General features: G+C 39.4%; 1 long non-coding RNA gene across 2 annotated transcripts in view; it reads left to right on the forward strand.

The window, feature by feature from the left end:
• Positions 1-17246, forward strand: part of LOC110259475 — a 407237-nt gene that overhangs the window by 107060 nt on the left and 282931 nt on the right. For both annotated transcript variants that reach the window (XR_002341895.1, XR_002341896.1), the window contains exon 2: positions 3897-3978. This is a non-coding gene — a long non-coding RNA (uncharacterized LOC110259475). The remainder of the gene's footprint in view (positions 1-3896; positions 3979-17246) is intronic.

Here is a 17246-nt window from a genome sequence, read left to right on the forward strand (position 1 = left end):
GGGCTGCATCCACGGCATCAGGAAGTTCCCAGGCAAGGGGTTGAATCAGAGCTGTAGCCACTGGCCTCCACCACAGCCACACAGGATTTGAGCCTTGTCTGCAACCACAGCTCATGGCAATGCCTGATTCCCCAACCTGCTGAGCAAGGCCAGGGATCAAACCTGCATCCTCATGGATACTAGTCAGATTGGTTTCTACTGCGCCGCAGCAGGACCTCCACCAGTTTTCTATATCCAAGTGATGTACATGCCTGAAGCTATGGCTTTGACCTTGATTCTCTTCTTTTTCTCTGTAGGTAGGCGGGATTAAAACAAATGATTGTTTCTCATGTAACAAGGATATAGTTTATTTTTTTTTTCACTCTTTCTTCCTCTTTGCAAAACATTAACATGTTTCATAAATGCTGGTGTAATTTTCTTTGGCAAGTATAAGCTGTTGTTTGCACTTAGTCACACACGTTCAAATACGTTTTTGTCACAGAGATGTGGTTTGGCCTTAGACCATCAGCTCTGGTGATCAGAGGCTGAGATCAGGGCACCATTTTCCTACTTCTAGCTCTTTCTGGAGCATTTTAAGCAGCTTTATACCCACTTATTGTTTGTCTGCCTTCTGCCAAGAGCTTGTTAGAGACTGTTTTCAAAAGTCTGTTTAACCCCCAGGACACCATAGAAAGTCGTTCACATTGGGTTCTCCCTTATAAAAAAGCACCATTTTCCTACTTCTAGCTCTTTCTGGAGCATTTTAAGCAGCTTTATACCCACTTATTGTTTGTCTGCCTTCTGCCAAGAGCTTGTTAGAGACTGTTTTCAAAAGTCTGTTTAACCCCCAGGACACCATAGAAAGTCGTTCACATTGGGTTCTCCCTTATAAAAATGAAATAGAAGCTTGGATGCCTAAGATCAAAGGGTTACGAAATGATTTTAGGGGAGAAAACGGCATTTTGGTCACCAAAAATTAGGTTACCTACTTCCAATAATAGCCCTCAATTTTCAAATCCTGTGTTTTTTATAAGCACTACTTTACAAGCCCATGGCCTTCTTGGCTGAATTATAATCTGAGAGAATGTGGAGCTTTGACCGTTTTCCACCGAATAAATAAAATCATAGCATGAAAGAGAGAAAAACAGGCCAAGAGGTAGAGAAAATGTAGTCTTGTTAACAGTATTTGAGCCCTGAATTCAGCCCTGCCTGAATCCAGAATCCCCTGGACTTTTTTTTTTTTTTTAAAGATGTATTGAATATAATTGACAAAAATTGATGGTATTTAACTTGTGTAACATGATGTTTTGATGCACATACATGTTGTGAAATAGTTCCACAGTCAAACTCACATAATTACCTTTTTTGTTGTAAGACGATTTCAGATCTCTTAGCAAATTTCAGGTATATAGTACAGTCCTATGAACTGTGATCACCATGCTGTACTTTAGATCCCCTGATGCCTTGGTTTTGCATAACTGAAACTGTGAAAATCTGGTAAACATGCAGTGGAATTTTATTCTACCTTAAAAAGAAAGAAATCCAGCCATTTATGACATACTGATGAACGTGAAGTTCATTATGCCTAGTAAAGTAAGTCAGAGCAAGACAATTACTGTATGATTTCACTTATATGTGGAATCCACAAAAGTCAAACTCATAGAAGCAGAAAGTAGAACCATGGCTGCCAGGGTTTGAGGAGGGAAAATAGGGAAATATTGACCAAGGGGAATAAAGTTTCTGTTACGCTGCAATTTTTCACTTGTTTCAACAAACAGATTTTTAAAAATTGCTTAGGCTAGTTTAGACTGTGTTTTCTATTACTTAAAAAACCTTGTGTGACTCCAAAATTTTTTTGCTATAATCCATATGCTGCAATGACTTTCAATGAGTATTACAATGAGGATAGAGGAAGTTCAGAGGAATCTTCATTTTCTAGTGACTTAGACGTTAAAGAGACTCTGTACTCTCCTTCTCTGTTAATAATGAGAAAATTCTCATGCACAAATTCAGATGCATCCACCGTGACAATTTACTGAGGAAGTGGAAAAGTGTTAAGTATCTTTCTCAGAGAGATGACCTATATTATGAATGAATTTTTCATTACAAAATGCAGTTACAAATTTTCTGTAGATTTGAGGCATTTGAGGCTTTGACTTAAAAGTCTCTAGGAAAGAGAGATTTCAATGTCATTCTCAGCTTTTTCTGAAAATAACCCTCTGATATGGCACCGTTTTTCCCTAAGTTGAATTATATAAGTGTTTCACAATGGGACTGCCAAATCAATATATTTTAGTGTTGGAACAAATGACTCTTTTCTCCTCCCCACCCCCCACTAAAAGGAAATCACTTCACCTGATTCAGACTCTAGACTGACCACATACCTAAACCATGAGGATAAATTGCAACCAAAGGAAAAAGGACTGTTCTCAAATACACATCCTTTTTTTTGTTTGTTTGTTTGTTTTTTTTTTTTTTGCTTTTTAAGGCCACATCTGCAGCATATGGAAGTTCCCGGCTAGGGCCGTATTGGAGCTGAAGCTCCCAGCGTACACCGCAGCCACAGCAACTCAGGATCCAAGCCACGTCTGCGACTTACACCACAGCTCACAGCACCGCTGGCTTCCTAACCATCTGAGTGAGGCCAGGGCCTGAACCCGCATCCTCAGAGATACGACTCATCAGATTCGTTTCTACTGCACCACAAGCAGAACTCCCCAAATACACAGCTTCAAATGAGGCTGATGAAAGTTTCCTTTTTCCCTTGGCACGTGGAGAATTTGTGACTTTTTAGGCTGCCTGAAAACTTAGTGTGTCTTGATTCTTGCTATTCATACTTACTCTGAAATGAATAAAGTTCCTATAATTTTTTTTTTTTTTTTTTGTCAAGTGCCCATTTAAAGGCATTCATGCATCAGGGCCCTTGGTACAGAAATATCCAAGAGCAAACTTTGTGCCTCATGCACTATATCTACTTAGGCGCACTGCACACAGTTCCTGTGACCTGTGAATGGCTTCTCTGAAGTTAGCGCCAGCTACTTAGTGAGCAATGTGTAAACACAGGAGTAATCCATCTGAAAACGAGGCAGCTGCATAAGCAGCACAAATACAAAGCTGAGAGCTCTCGGAAAAAAACCCCAAGACTGCCTGATAAAAGGGACTTAGCGTGATGTCACTTGTGTTCTTTTTCAGGCCACCAAATTTCAGCACCTCATTGCTGCTTTGAGCATTAACTCTGCCTCCTAGGAGGCCGAGCGGATGTTCAGTAATACTTTTCACAGTTAGACTCAGTTTCATCTTGATAGCCCTTAAGCACGATAACATTTATCTAGATCGGTTTGAGGTATGGAAGTTGGGAGAGAGTAGAGAGGGAAGCTACAGAAACTGCAGCGTGGAATAAAGGCAAGAGGCCAAGACTTGCTTATGCCAAAGGCCAGTGGACACTTGATTTGCTTCCCTGCAGACTTGTGCCTCAGTATTAATTTTGTACCCTTACTTGGGTGAAAAGGAGAATGGCACTCCTGTTAGCCTGTTTATGAACAGTCTCCTATGAGCAATCACAAAATTGGAGCCAGCAGGGTGGAGGTTTACAGAACAAGCATGGAAAGGAAGATGGAAAGCTCCAAAGAACATCAAAATGTGGTTTCTATTCCTAAGAAATAACAATGAAGTGGGAAAGTGAAATAACAATGAAGCAGGAAAGTGAAACATCAATACATTTTCCAAAAAAAAAAAAATCAGCTGAGCAGCAAACACTCAGAGGAGTGGAAAGTTCAAAAGACGTCTTCCTCATTTTTCTGTTACCCCAATCCTCGCAAACACATTCACCCACCAGTTCTTTGCATCTGTGCCAGGTCTTGGATTTGTACCTATTATGTTCTCGTTAGGCTCTCTGACTCAAACCCTGTCTTTTTCAGATTATGAGTTCACGTCCTCCTGGGATGCTTCTCTGAAATGCCATCCTCTGCTGGGCTCTACCAGAGCACATGTAACCTCACTGTAAGTACTTTGAAGATCTTAGCTTTTATATTTTATGTTCAGGGCCTGAAATAACAGCACACATTCAAGAACTATTTTAAGAATAAAATAATGTTGTCCCACCCCTTCATTTAATAAAGGGGATTGATTAAGACCTTGGTAGATAAGATTTTTGCCCAAGGTTGAGCATCTGGAATGAAGACTTGAGTGCTGATTTTTTGTTCATGGGCTTATTCCCTGCAGCTTCTCTGATAACTTTGCATCATAGGACTTTACCCACGGTGCATACTCTGGCCTAAAGGTACACCCCAGGAGACTAAGCTACCCGCATTTGTCAAGAGACTTTTTGTGTGAAACTAACGGTAAGGGTGGTTTTTTCTACAAGAATCCAAAGAACGAAATGTTATGAAATATAGTCCTAGACTTCAAGAGACTGTAGCAGTTACCTTGGATACTCTTCAGTGGATGAGTAAAAGTATCTGTGACATCTAAGACAAAATAGTCATTCACTACATGTTGGAAAAATCTAGTGAACATGCCTACTTTCTGAGGCATGTTAAATGGCTAACATTTTAGAATTCTTTCTCACGAAGTGCTAAAACAATACCTGAAGTTTCACAGGTCTACCCTGCTTCTTCATGGCCAAACTATAATGTGTGTTAAGTATCTTCTGTGAAGGATTGGCCAAAGTGGCATTGTAGTTTCAAATCCCGTTGTGGCTGTGGATTTTAGAAGGATGGGTCTGAACATCAAAAATATCACTGTGTTGTTCACTTTACAATGGCAGTACACTGGTATATTAAAAACAAACAAACAAACAAACAAACAAACAAAAAAAACCCACAAAAAAAACAACCCTGTAGGTAGGAAGGAGGTAAAGGTAGCATGACTTTAGGAAGGATGAGTTATGTAATGACTGGTCTTGAGTGAAGCTGGTGAGAGCCTACTAGGAACAGTACATGCTAAGAATCTATAGTTCATCTAGCAAGAAAAAAAAAAAAGTTTCTTAGGAAAAAGTAACTTTTTTACAGAGCTAAATTCTAGTATATCTGAGAAGGTCATTTTGTTATTTCAAAACAAATAAAAACACAAGCCATGACCATTCAGCACACAAGAAGTAATTTCAAATAAAATTACTGCCTAGCTGAATGCTTAAGCAATTTTGGATTGCTGGAGTGAATCACAGAATAATTATAATGTAAGCTCATTAGGTTCACAAGAGAGATGTGCTGATTTATTTCAAGTGTTCTCCAGTTCGTTTAAACCTCACCTTTTCTTTCTTTGGCCTACTAGATGCATTTGCTAATCCCATTTTGTAAGCTGCATCTAGTCTTGCAAATTTAACCTTGTGGTGAACTGCTATGACCATTCAGTGATGATTTGATGTTTTGTGGGAATCATTAAAAAAGTTTGGTCCTTGAAAGTACCTCTTTCTTCGCTCCCTCTTTAGTATCTCATAATACACAAAGTAAGTTAGAAACTTAGGTATGATTTTAATATTTATGATGGCTTATGTATGATGGTTTACATGTGCTTTTATGATGGTTACTAAGTGTGATAAAATTCATCCCCGGGTTGACAGATACCCAGTTGATATCATGGCTCCATTTTAATTTTATAATTTGGGACTTTTATGGGCAATTTAGGGGAAAGCTTTAATCTCTTTCCTGCCATAAATTGTTTTCCTTCTTATAAGTAAAGAGAATATTATTTGAAATTACAAACATTGTTCTAAGAAAGAGTTGCCCTTTTTTTTTTTTTTTCTCTAAAATATGTGCAAGTCTGCCAGAGGCATGTTGGATATTATGTATGTATCCCCTGGCTTTAAGATTTTTAGTTCAGGGATCCCACAATTACTCTTTCTAAACCCATTGGGGAAAATACCTATTTTTTCTGTTTAGGAAATTCCTTAGGGCTTTACAGTAAACTACAGTGTGGTAGTATATGAATTCTCCCACTTGCCTTACCTCTATTATCTTAGACCCCGGACAAATTGTGCATATACGCTGGTTTTTTGAGTTCAATTATTCAGGCAGACGGAGGATATGATCCCCACCTCCTTATTTTATCTGCCCCCACCATATCAAAACAGCAACAGCTTGTGGCCTAAGGCCGCACAGATCACTGAATTTGCTATGACTAGCCATAGATGGTGGAGAGCGTCATGAATAATAGCTGAATGTGGTTTACACATTGTTTTTAATAGGGAGTAGGGAGAAATATAAATCCTTTCATTGTTTCTTATCTATTAGGGTCCTAAAATTTTTGATTCATAGCAAGCAGAAGAATCACAATAAGGCTTGTCCCAGAATGAGGAGCAGGTTTGAAACAAAGTTTAAAATCCAGTATGTGTGTCTTTCAATAATGTAATTCTGTTATTACCACAGAATTCTTATTGCTTCATGAGAATACAGTTGTTCACTAAGGTTCTATAGAAGAGAGAAAACTAAATGTATACATGTTAAGATTTATCCTTTTTCCTACCTCACCTAGTGTGGTTTATTTTCCACTTATTGCTAACATGGTGTTTTCGCTACTACTGTTTCTGCAAGAGATTGAATGGCAGAGGTAATAACACTGATTGGATTGAATTTCCATTTTAAATGAAGGGACGGATTCTTGGATCTTGTGATTAATAAAGGTCAAATGTGCACTGACTCTACACTAAAACAAAACAAAAAAAATGCAGTCGTGGGAATATTTAGTCTAGAAAGCTTTTTCCATTTCAATCACCTGAAAATTTTAACCAGAAGGAGAATTTTATTACGATTTGAGTTATTTCTCTTTTGATTTGGCCATCCATGTATATAACATTCTCATTTCAGATATCTGTTTAATTTTGAGTATTTAAGCACAGATTTTGTTTACATGTACATTACAAAATTTGTTAAAATTTTAAACTGACTGGCTTTACATCAAGGCATAGTTGATTTGATCTTTTGTGTTGCTTAATTTAATCATAAGCCAAACTATGAGAAACAGGCATGTCTTAGAGTAGCCTTTACCTTTCTTAGAAAACTTGACTGTTCTTTTCATGAAATCTCAAAAACTTGCAGTATTCTTTCACACTTCACTTCTCTCATTTCAAAAATGAGCAAAGGCTAGTTTTAGATGTATTTTTATAGACACTTCACTGACAAACAGAGGTCACTTTTAAATTAGGAGGTGAAATTTGAAATTAATGGATGAAATTTGATGTTTTAAGAGGTTCATTTTTCTCACATGTAATTATAAGAATCAACCTAATTCAAAAGTGGCAAGTGCCTTTTCCTGTCCTGAGTATGGATACTTTGGAAAGCTTTTCTTGACTGGTACATCAGAGATTACAGAGGACTGTAGAATAGTGATATGTTGAATTACATATTACTTTCACCATTTTCCAGCTTTATTGAGATATCATTGATAGCTAAAATTTGTATACATTTAACGTGTACAACATGATGGTTTGATGTATGTGTACTTTGTGAAATGATTACCATAATCAAGTTAGTTAGCACATGAATCATATCACATAGGTAACTCTTTTGTGGCAAGAATACTTAAGATCTACTCTCTTGGCAAATTTCAATTGTATATGATACTGTGTTATTAATATTACAGCATGCCGTACATTAGATCCCTCGAATTTACTCATCTTACACCTGGAAGTTTGTAGCCTTTGCCCAACATCTCCTTGTTTCCTCTACCTCTCAACCCCTGGCAGCTTTCGATAGTTAATAATATTATCTGTGGCCTTTTTGGAGGAAAACAGTTCAATTAACTGCTGTATTAAAAAGTCATTTGCTGTGAGAAGAGAGCACTCATTTTGATTCCATCTCATTTTCATAATCCTTTGAGACACCTTATGCATAATGGAAAACAAATAAGTATGCCAGACAATTTATTGAATCAAACAGTAGTTCTTCTCTTTTTCTCTCTTATATTTATCTTGCCATTCCTGCTTGAACATTTTATCCTCTGGGTAAATGCTTTATTTTTTAATTATTTTGAGGAAAGCTTAACAGAGATAGGAATGATCCAATTAAAAATAGTCTTGCTCCTGCAAATTTGTTACCTATTGTAGAAATGTAATTATTGCATACTTGGTTGATAAATATGTTAATAACATATTTCACTAAAAAAAAAAATGAAAGCTCAAGAAAGAGACATTCCCTAGACACAATGGCCTCCACAAATGATAATTTCTTACAATTTTGTCCAAAATTCAAACTTATCCCAAGTTACTAAATTCCATGGTCCTCTAATAAAATATTTCATTCTTCCTATGGTATGAATAACCAGAGAAGCTCAGCTAGTATCCTACTGTACTTTTTACCCTGTTAGTTAACATTTACTTTTCAGGTAGTGGCATCTGTGATTATTGGCTTTAAATATCTGAGCAATGTTGAACATTAACATTTAACTAATATGAATTATTAATTTACATTAATGTGTATTATATAAATATTTAGAAAACTATTTCATTGTGAAATAAAAATTTTAACGTAAACTTACAGATTTTTACATTTGACCATTTATACTGCAGTGAAAATTACGTAAATGTCTTGAAAAAATATGCTGATACTTTTTTCCTTTATTTATTTATTTATTTGTTATTTCCCCAATATAGTTTTTTTCTACTGTACATCATGGTGATCCAGTTATACATACATGTACACGTTCTATTTTCTCACATTGCCATGCTCCATCATAAGTGACAAGACGTAGTTCCCAGTGCTACACAGCAGGATCTCACTGCTAATCCATTCCAAAGGCAATAGTTTGCATCTGTTAACCCCAAGCTCCAAAACCAACCCACTCCCTCCCCCTCCGCCTTGGCAACCACAAGTCTATTCTCCAAGTCCATGATTTTATTTTCTGTGGAAGTGTTCATTTGTGCCATAGATTAGATTCCAGATAAAAGTGATATCATATGGTAATTGTCTTTTTCTTTCTGACTTAGTTCACTCAGTCTGAGAGGCTCTAGTTCCATCTATGTTGCTGCAAATGGCATTATTTTGTTCTTTTTTATGGCTGAGTAGTATTGCAATGTGTATATATATCACATCTTCCGAATCCAATCATCTGTCAGTGGACATTTGGGTTGATTCCATGTCTTGGCTATTGTGAATGGCGCTGCAATGAACATGCAGGTGCATGTGTCTTTTTTAAGGAAAGTTTTTTCCGGATACATGCCCAAGAGTGGGATTGCGGGGTCATATGGAAGTTCTATGTATAGATTTCTAAGGTACCTCCATACTGTTCTCAGAAGTGCTTGTACCAGTTTACATTCCCACCAACAGTGTGGGAGGGTTCCCTTTTCTCCACACCCCCTCCAGCATTTATTTGTGGACTTATTAACGAGGGCCATTCTTACTGGTGTGAGGTGTTATCTCATGGTAGTTTTGATTTGCATTTCTCTAATGATCAGTGATGTTGAGCATTTTTTCATGTGCTTGTTGGCCATATGTACATCTTCCTTGGAAAAATGTCTATTCAAGTCTTTTTCCCATTTTTCAATTGCGTTGGCTTTTTTGCTGTTGAGTTTTGTAAGTTGGTTGTGTATTCTAGAGATTAAGCCCTTGTCAGTTCCATCATTTGAAACTATTTTCTCCCATACTGTTAGTTGTCTTTTTGTTTTCTTTTTGGTTTCCTTTGCTGTGCAAAAGCTTGTCAGTTTGATTAGGTCCCATGGGTTTATTTTTGCTTTTATTTCTGTTGCTTTGGGAGACTGACCTAAGAAAACATTTCTAAGGTTGATGTCATAGGTTTGCCTATGTTCTCTTCCAGGAGTTTGATGATGTCTTGTGTTATATTTAAGTCTTTCAGCCATTTGGAGTTTATTTTTGTGCATGGTGTGAGGGTGTGTTCTAGTTTCACTGATTTGCATGCAGCTGTCCAGGCTTCCCAGGAATATTTGCTGAAGAGACTGTCTTTTCCCCATTTTATGTTCTTGCCTCCTTTGTCAAAGATTAATTGACCATAGGTGTCTGGGTTTGTTTCTGGGTTCTCTGTTCTGTTCCATTGGTCTGTCTGTTTTGATACCAATACCAAACCATCTGGATGATTGTGACTTTGTAATATTGCCTAAAGTCTGGGAGAGTTATGCCTCCTGCTTGGTTTTTTTTCCTCAGGATTGCTTTGGCAATTCTGGGTCTTTTGTGGTTCCATATAAATGTTTGGATTGTTTGTTCTAGTTCTGTGAAAAATATCATGGATAATTTGATAGGGATTGCATTGAATCTGTAGATTGCTTTGGGCAGTATGGCCATTTTTACAATATTAATTTTTCCAACCCAGGAGCATGGAATATCTTTCCATTTCTTTGAATCCTCTTTAATTTCCTTGATTAATGTTTTATAGTTTTCAGCATGTAAGTCTTTTTTTTTTTTTTTTTGTCTTTTTTGTCTTTGTTGTTGTTGTTGTTATTGTTGCTATTTCTTGGGCCGCTCCCGCGGCATATGGAGGTTCCCAGGCTAGGGGTTGAATCGGAGCTGTAGCCACAGGCCTACGCCAGAGCCACAGCAACGCGGGATCCGAGCCGCGTCTGCAACCTACACCACAGCTCACGGCAACGCCGGATCGTTAACCCACTGAGCAAGGGCAGGGACCGAACCCGCAACCTCATGGTTCCTAGTCGGATTCGTTAACCACTGCGCCACAACGGGAACTCCATGCATGTAAGTCTTTTAAACCTCCTTGGTCAGGTTTATTCCCAGGTATTTGATTTTTTGGGGTGCAATTTTAAAAGGTATTATACTTTTTCCTTTTCTAGTATTTCATTGTTAGTATGCAGAAATGCAACTGGTTTCTGATTGTTAATCTTATATCCTGCTACTTTGCTGAATTTGTTGCTCAATTCAAGTGGTTTTTGGGTTGAGTCCTTAGGGTTTTCTATACAGAGTATCATGTCATCTGCATACAGTGACAGTTTTACCTCTCCTCTTCCTATTGGGATGCCTTTTATTTCTTTTGTCTGTCTGATTGCTGTGGCTAGGACTTCCAGTACTATGTTGAATAACAGTGGTGAGAGTGGACAACCTTGTCTTCTTCCAGATTTTAGTGGGAAGGCTTTCAGCTTTTCTCCATTGACTATTATATTTGCTGTGGGTTTGTCGTAAATGGCTTTGATTATGTTAAGGTGTGTTTCCTCTATAGCCACTTTGGTAAGAGTTTTTATCATGAAGGAATGATGGACTTTGTCAAATGCTTTCTCTGCATCTACTGAGATGATCATGTGGTTTTTGACTTTTCTTTTGTTAACGTGGTGTATGTCGCTGATTGATTTGTATATGTTGAACCATCCTTTTGCACCTGGGATGAATCCACCTGGTCACGGTGTATGATCTTTTTTATATGTTGTTGAATATGGTTGGCTAAAATTTTCTTCGGAATTTTTGCATCTATATTTATCAAAGATATTGGCCGATAGTTTTCTTTTTTGGTGGTATCTTTGTCTGGTTTGGAATTAGAGTGATGGTGGCATCATAGAATGTCTTTGTGAGTGTTCCTTCTTCTTCAACCTTTTGAAAAAGTTTAAGGAGGATGGGTGTATGTTCCTCTTTGTATGTTTGGTAGAATTCACCTCTGAAGCCATCTGGTCCTGGACTTTTATTTGTAGGGAGTGTTTTTATGACATTTCTAGTGATTGGTCTGTTCAGTTGATCTGTTTCTCCTTGATTCAGTTTTGGCAGGCTGTAAATCTCTAGGAAGTTGTCCGTTTCTTCTCAATTGTCAAATTTGTTGGCATACAATTGTTCATAGTATTCTCTCATGGTTTTTTGCATTTCTGTGGTATCAGTTGTGACTTCTCTCTTTTCATTTCTTAGTTTGTTGATCTGGGTTTTTTCTCTCCTCTTCTTGGTGAGTCTGACCAGAAGTTTGTCAATTTCGTTTACCTTTTCAAAGAACCAGCTCTTGGTTTTATTGATTTCTTCTATTGTTTTTTGAATCTCTATTTTATTGATTTCCTCTTTGATCTTTATGATTTCCTTCCTTCTGCTGACTAGAATAACCCTTTGTATTTTTGGGGGGGTTACTATTTATTTTTGGTGTGGAAATTTGAATATTTGCTGTCTCTTTCTTCAGTGTGAGCAGGCTGTTATTTCCAGGATGCTCAGTGTGTTTTCAGGAAGAAAGAGGCAATGGGTAGGGCCAGCAATCAGTGCCTGGTTGGACTCTCAACAGCAGCAAGGACCTGAAGGAAGGTGACACAGTCTACTCCTTCTTGCAGGGCCATGGAAAGTGGTAATAAGCTCTAGGAAGATCTTCAAGGTGACCAGAGCGTTTGGCAGTAGCAACAGCAGGGTGTTTGAGTTCCCAGGGGAGTGAGAGCAACAACAGCTTGTGTTTGATTGCAGTGCCCTCCTCTGAGGTGATTGGAACCCAAGTGGTGCCTGTTCAGGGGCACCTACTGGGAGCAGGCCATGACCATCTCTAGAGTCAGTGATAACTGCAGTGGTTTGCCCCCCCACCTGTAGACCATGCATGAAGAAACCTGTCTCACTTAGCCCACGTATGAGGTGTTTTAAAGGGTGTTCCTAGTTGCAGGATCCTGGGAAGTGACAGAGATCAGGTGTGTGGGTACTGCCCAAAACATTTGTCAGTGGCAGCAGCAGGGCAAGTGTGTTCCCTGGAGTGCGAGAGCACCAACTGGTGGTTTTGGTCACAATGCCCTCCTCTGTGGTACCCTTTGGGTGAATGGGGCTGCAAGTGATTTTTGCTCAGGTATCTCCAATGGCAGTGAGCCACACCCACCTCTGGAATCAGGGATAACTGTGGCAGTTTGTCCTTGTCACCTGCAGACCATGCAAGAAGCACCCTGTCCCACTTAGCCCACGCAGGAGATACTGCACCAGCTGCTCCTAGTTGTAGCATCTTGCAAAGGGACAGTGACCAAGTGTCTGGCCACTGCCCAGAGTGGCAGTGGCAGCTGCTGGGCGGGTGTGTTCCCAAGGGAGTGAGAGCAACAGCATATGGTGCATGGTTGCAGTGCCCTATGATTTTCTTTTTTTGCCAACCCCTGAGGTGACTGGGGTCGCAGGTGGAGCCCACTCACAGGCCTCCAGTGGTGGCAAGCCATGCCTCCTGCTGGCCTCTGAAATGACTGCTGCAGTCTGTCATTGCCACCTGTAGATTGTGCAAGAGGCCCCGCATCACACTTAGCTTCCTTATGCCCTTAGCCCACACAGTAGGTGCCTGGCCACCGGTAGCCTGCACAAGAAGTGCCTAATCTCTCCTCCGTGGGCAAGAGGCTTTTTACCCATCCGTAGCCTCTGCAGAGCCACCCCATCCTCTAAGCCCGCAGGCCTGCATGTGCTCCGGCCGCAGGGAGTTTCCTAGGGCATCCCGCTCCTCCTCCTCTCCCCTCCCCAGCAACGGCGCCTTGCCTCTCCTGAGGGTCCAGACCTTCTCCCGGGTTCTCTCTGCCATGGTGTTCCCCTCCTTAGCCTATGGCACACTGCTCTTTACCCCCTCGTGCCATCCCAAGTTCTCTCCCCGGGACTAACCTCCAGAGCCTGCGTCTCGGTGCCCCGCCCCTGCCCAAGCATCTCAGACTGTGGTGTCCGGGACAGGCGGTTCTCACTCTGCTTTGCTCTTCTTGTTCCACCTGCTGCATTTTTCTTGGCAACTTTTCAGTCCTGCCTACTCAATGGATGTTTCATTAGTTAGGTGGCTTCCCAGGAGGTGGGTCCCTTTTCTCCTTCACGGCTCCCTCTTGGAAATGCTAGTCCCGTCCTGATTCCTTTTCTCTCTCTTTTTTTCTTTTGTTCGACCCTGTTATGTCAAGAGTGTCTTGCCCTTTTTGGAGGTTTAAGTTCTTCTGCCAGCATTCAGTTGATGTTCTGTGCAAGTAGTTTTACATGTGGATGGGTTTTTTTGATGTGTTTGTGGGAGAAGGTGTGTGCGACCTCTTACTCCTCTGCCATCTTGCTGCGCCTCCACCAACACATTTTTAATATAAACAGCAAGCATGAAGAGTATGGACACATGAGCCACACAGACTGTCCAAGCCAGCAAGGTAGCTGGATTTGATTGATTCTTAAGAATATTTTTGTTGCTTTCCTTTGATTTCAGCTTTTAATGTGAAAGGCCCAAGGCTTCTGGCAATGATGGTCCATGCATAGCTGCTATACTTTAATATAAAATTGTGGAACCGTCTCTGAGCGGTATCCTGGCAGAAGACACTGTGAGGAGTACCTAGGTTATATTTCTTTGGAATTATTCCCGTATCCTTGGTGGAGATTTGCCCATGATTATCAAACTCCATCTGGGGAAATGGACTCTATTTTCACTTCACAGTGTGATGGATTTGGAGAATGAACAAATCTGGAAGGACTTAAAAACAAATTCTGTTTTAAAATCATGGGCATGTCGCAGGGGATAACGTGGCAGTGAATCCTAAGCTTCTGTTCCACATTTGGCATGAGTGTGAAAGCTAAAGCGAAAGGAAAGTTTACAGTTTCTCAGAGAAAGCAAAGAGGAGCGGAGGCAGAAAACTGAGGACCAACAGCGTGTAAAAGATAGGCTGGGGAGGAGACGTCTAAGAGCAGCTACGAAACAGAAGGAGGAGAGGTTTCTACAAAGGAAGGAGGGGTGAATGGTGCGAATGGTTACGGAAGCAGGGCTGAAAATCTTCCTCTGTGCTTATGAATATGGAAATTTGGGTGACTTTATAGGGGTATTTCAGTGGAGTGATAAACAGCAAATGCAGAACTTCTGAGGGGCTCAAATGAGATAAGAAAGAGAATTGTTCTGAAAAAGAGAAAGCACGGTCAAGAGATTAACTTCCTTCAGTTTGGAAGTTAGCTCTTTGAGAGAATTAGTTGCATCATGTCTTTTTTTTTAAATATTGACTCTATCACTGGGCTTTATGTTTGTGCCAGAAACATTTAATTTTTACATAAACTTTACTCTGTATTCCATACTTTTTAAAAAGTCATACTCTCAACAGACCACTGTGTTTCTTTTTCAGTTGAAATAAGTCACTTAACAAAACTTTGTTCTTACATAGGTACCTTATTCAACTTAACATCATATCTAATAAATTTATAATTTTAAGATTTAGCTCTGGTTCAAGTTTTATGATTTGTTTGCTTGCTTACAATAATATTAGTATAGTAAAGATCCTGAAGAAGGAGTTGTGGGATGGAAATCCTATAAAATTGGATTGTGATGATCATTGTACAGCTATAAATGTAATAAATTGAGTCATAAAAAAATAAAAAATAAATTGAAAAAAAGAAAAATGTGTTTCTGGCTAACCATACTTTTTATGTGAAGTGTACTTACTTACAATTGCAGACATTAATGGTCTGCAAATCTATCAGCTCCTTAGTGTGTCATTTTTTTTTCTGACAAAGGTGAGTATCAGAATGTTTCCCATGTCCACAACTCCATAAGCTTCCTACACTCTGATTCTGATGGCGTGTTGTAATCTGTACTTACTCTAATTCCGTCCCTTTTGCCTGAATTTATAATAGTGAGATTAGTACCATTCTAAAGCATGAGCTAGACCTTGGGGGCTGAAGATTTTATTGGCTCCCGTTATATGCCTCACCTGTATTTGCAGAAATTAAATTATTATTTGATAAAGTTAAGAACCATACAGTCTCACATGATAATCATTGATGTAGGTGATCTGGAAGGGGGTGGACGGGGAAGGAGGGCAACCAATAGAATCTGTGAATTGATGCAGTCACCCATGTCTAAGCCCAGAGAGCCTTAGGAGAAGAAAGTCATTATAAAGTGTGACTAAGGGCTCGTCTCCAGAAGCTAGAAGCTCAAGTTTTTCAATATCAGGACCTATCTCTTATTCTCCCAGTGTATCAGATGGGGAAGGATGACAGAGAATGAATGTTTGCCATTTTGAATTGGAGAATTTGGATAAGAAAGTGGTGAAAGAAAAACTTTTTTTTTTTTTTTTTTTGGTCTTTTTGCCAATTCAAGGGCAGCTTCTGCGGCATATGGAGATTCCCAGGCTAAGGGTCGAATCCGAACTGTAGCCTCTGGCCCACACCAGAGCCACGGCAACGCCAGATCTGAGCCGCGTCTGCAACCTACACCACAGCTCACGGCAACGCCAGATCATTAACCCACTGAGCAAGGCCAGGGATCGAACCCGCAAACTTATGGTTCCTAGTTGGATTCGTTAACTACTGAGCCACGATGGGAACTCCAGAAAAAGATTTTTAGAGAAATTCTGTTTTGGGGGGTCGGAGTGGGGTAGATTCTCAGGCTGTTGCCTAGGGAAACCAGAGCAAAGTCTTGAGTTTGTGATGTGTGGACACTGGATTGAGAATATATGGACACAGTAGAATGCATATTATGTGTATTTGGACAGTAATTGTAAGTAAAAATCTGAAAAATAAGTCCCTATGCAGAGAAACAGCACAGGTTTCCTCAGGTATCCTGATTTTAGGTGAAAAGATTTCAGTGCTAGTTCCCATTTGTCCGAGTCAAACAGTGTACTGATCAAAGGTCACCGATTCTGGTGTGAACAGCAGAACCATGACATTTTCCAAGGGTGTTTTGCATTAAATTTCTGTGTGGTTTAGGACATAATTTTTCTTTTTTCTTTTTTTTAAATTACTTAATGAATTTTATTACATTTATAGGTGTACCACAATCATCACAGCCCATTTTTACAGCATTTCTGTCCCAAACCTTCAGTGCATTCCCCCACCCCCTAACCTGTCTCCTTTGGACACCATAAACTTTTCCAAGTCTGTGAGCCAGTATCTATTCTGCAAAGAAGTTCATTGTGTCTTTTTTTTAGATTCCACCTGTAAGTGATAGCATTTGATGTTGGTGTCTCATTGTCTGACTGACTTCACTTAGCATGGTCATTTCTAGGTCCATCCATGTTGCTGCAAATGCTGTTATTTTTTTGCTTTTAATGGCTGAGTAATATTCCACTGTGTATATGTACTCCAGTGTTCACTGCAGCACTGCTTATGATAGCCAAGACATGGAAACAACCTAAATGTCTATAGACAGAGGAGTGGATAAAGATGTGGTACATACACACCAAGGACATAATTTTTCTCTCATGTTACCTCTTAACATTTTATATGCAATATATATATATATGTATAGTGCTACCCAATGTTTGTTACTTCTTACCGATTTTTGTAATCATTTCATCTAAACTAAATGCTTATATAGGTGAAAAAGAAAACCTCTATAATATGGGAATGAAATGGGGGTATAACTACCTGAGGAATGACATGTGTTCCTCAGAAGATAGGTGTGTTCATAAAATTTCTAGGTACTTAAAACTTAGTTTCCTTCAGTCTAGCTCCAGTGAG

Source organism: Sus scrofa, chromosome 2 (genome assembly GCF_000003025.6).
Source record: "Sus scrofa isolate TJ Tabasco breed Duroc chromosome 2, Sscrofa11.1, whole genome shotgun sequence".
Taxonomy (NCBI): Eukaryota; Metazoa; Chordata; class Mammalia; order Artiodactyla; family Suidae; genus Sus; species Sus scrofa.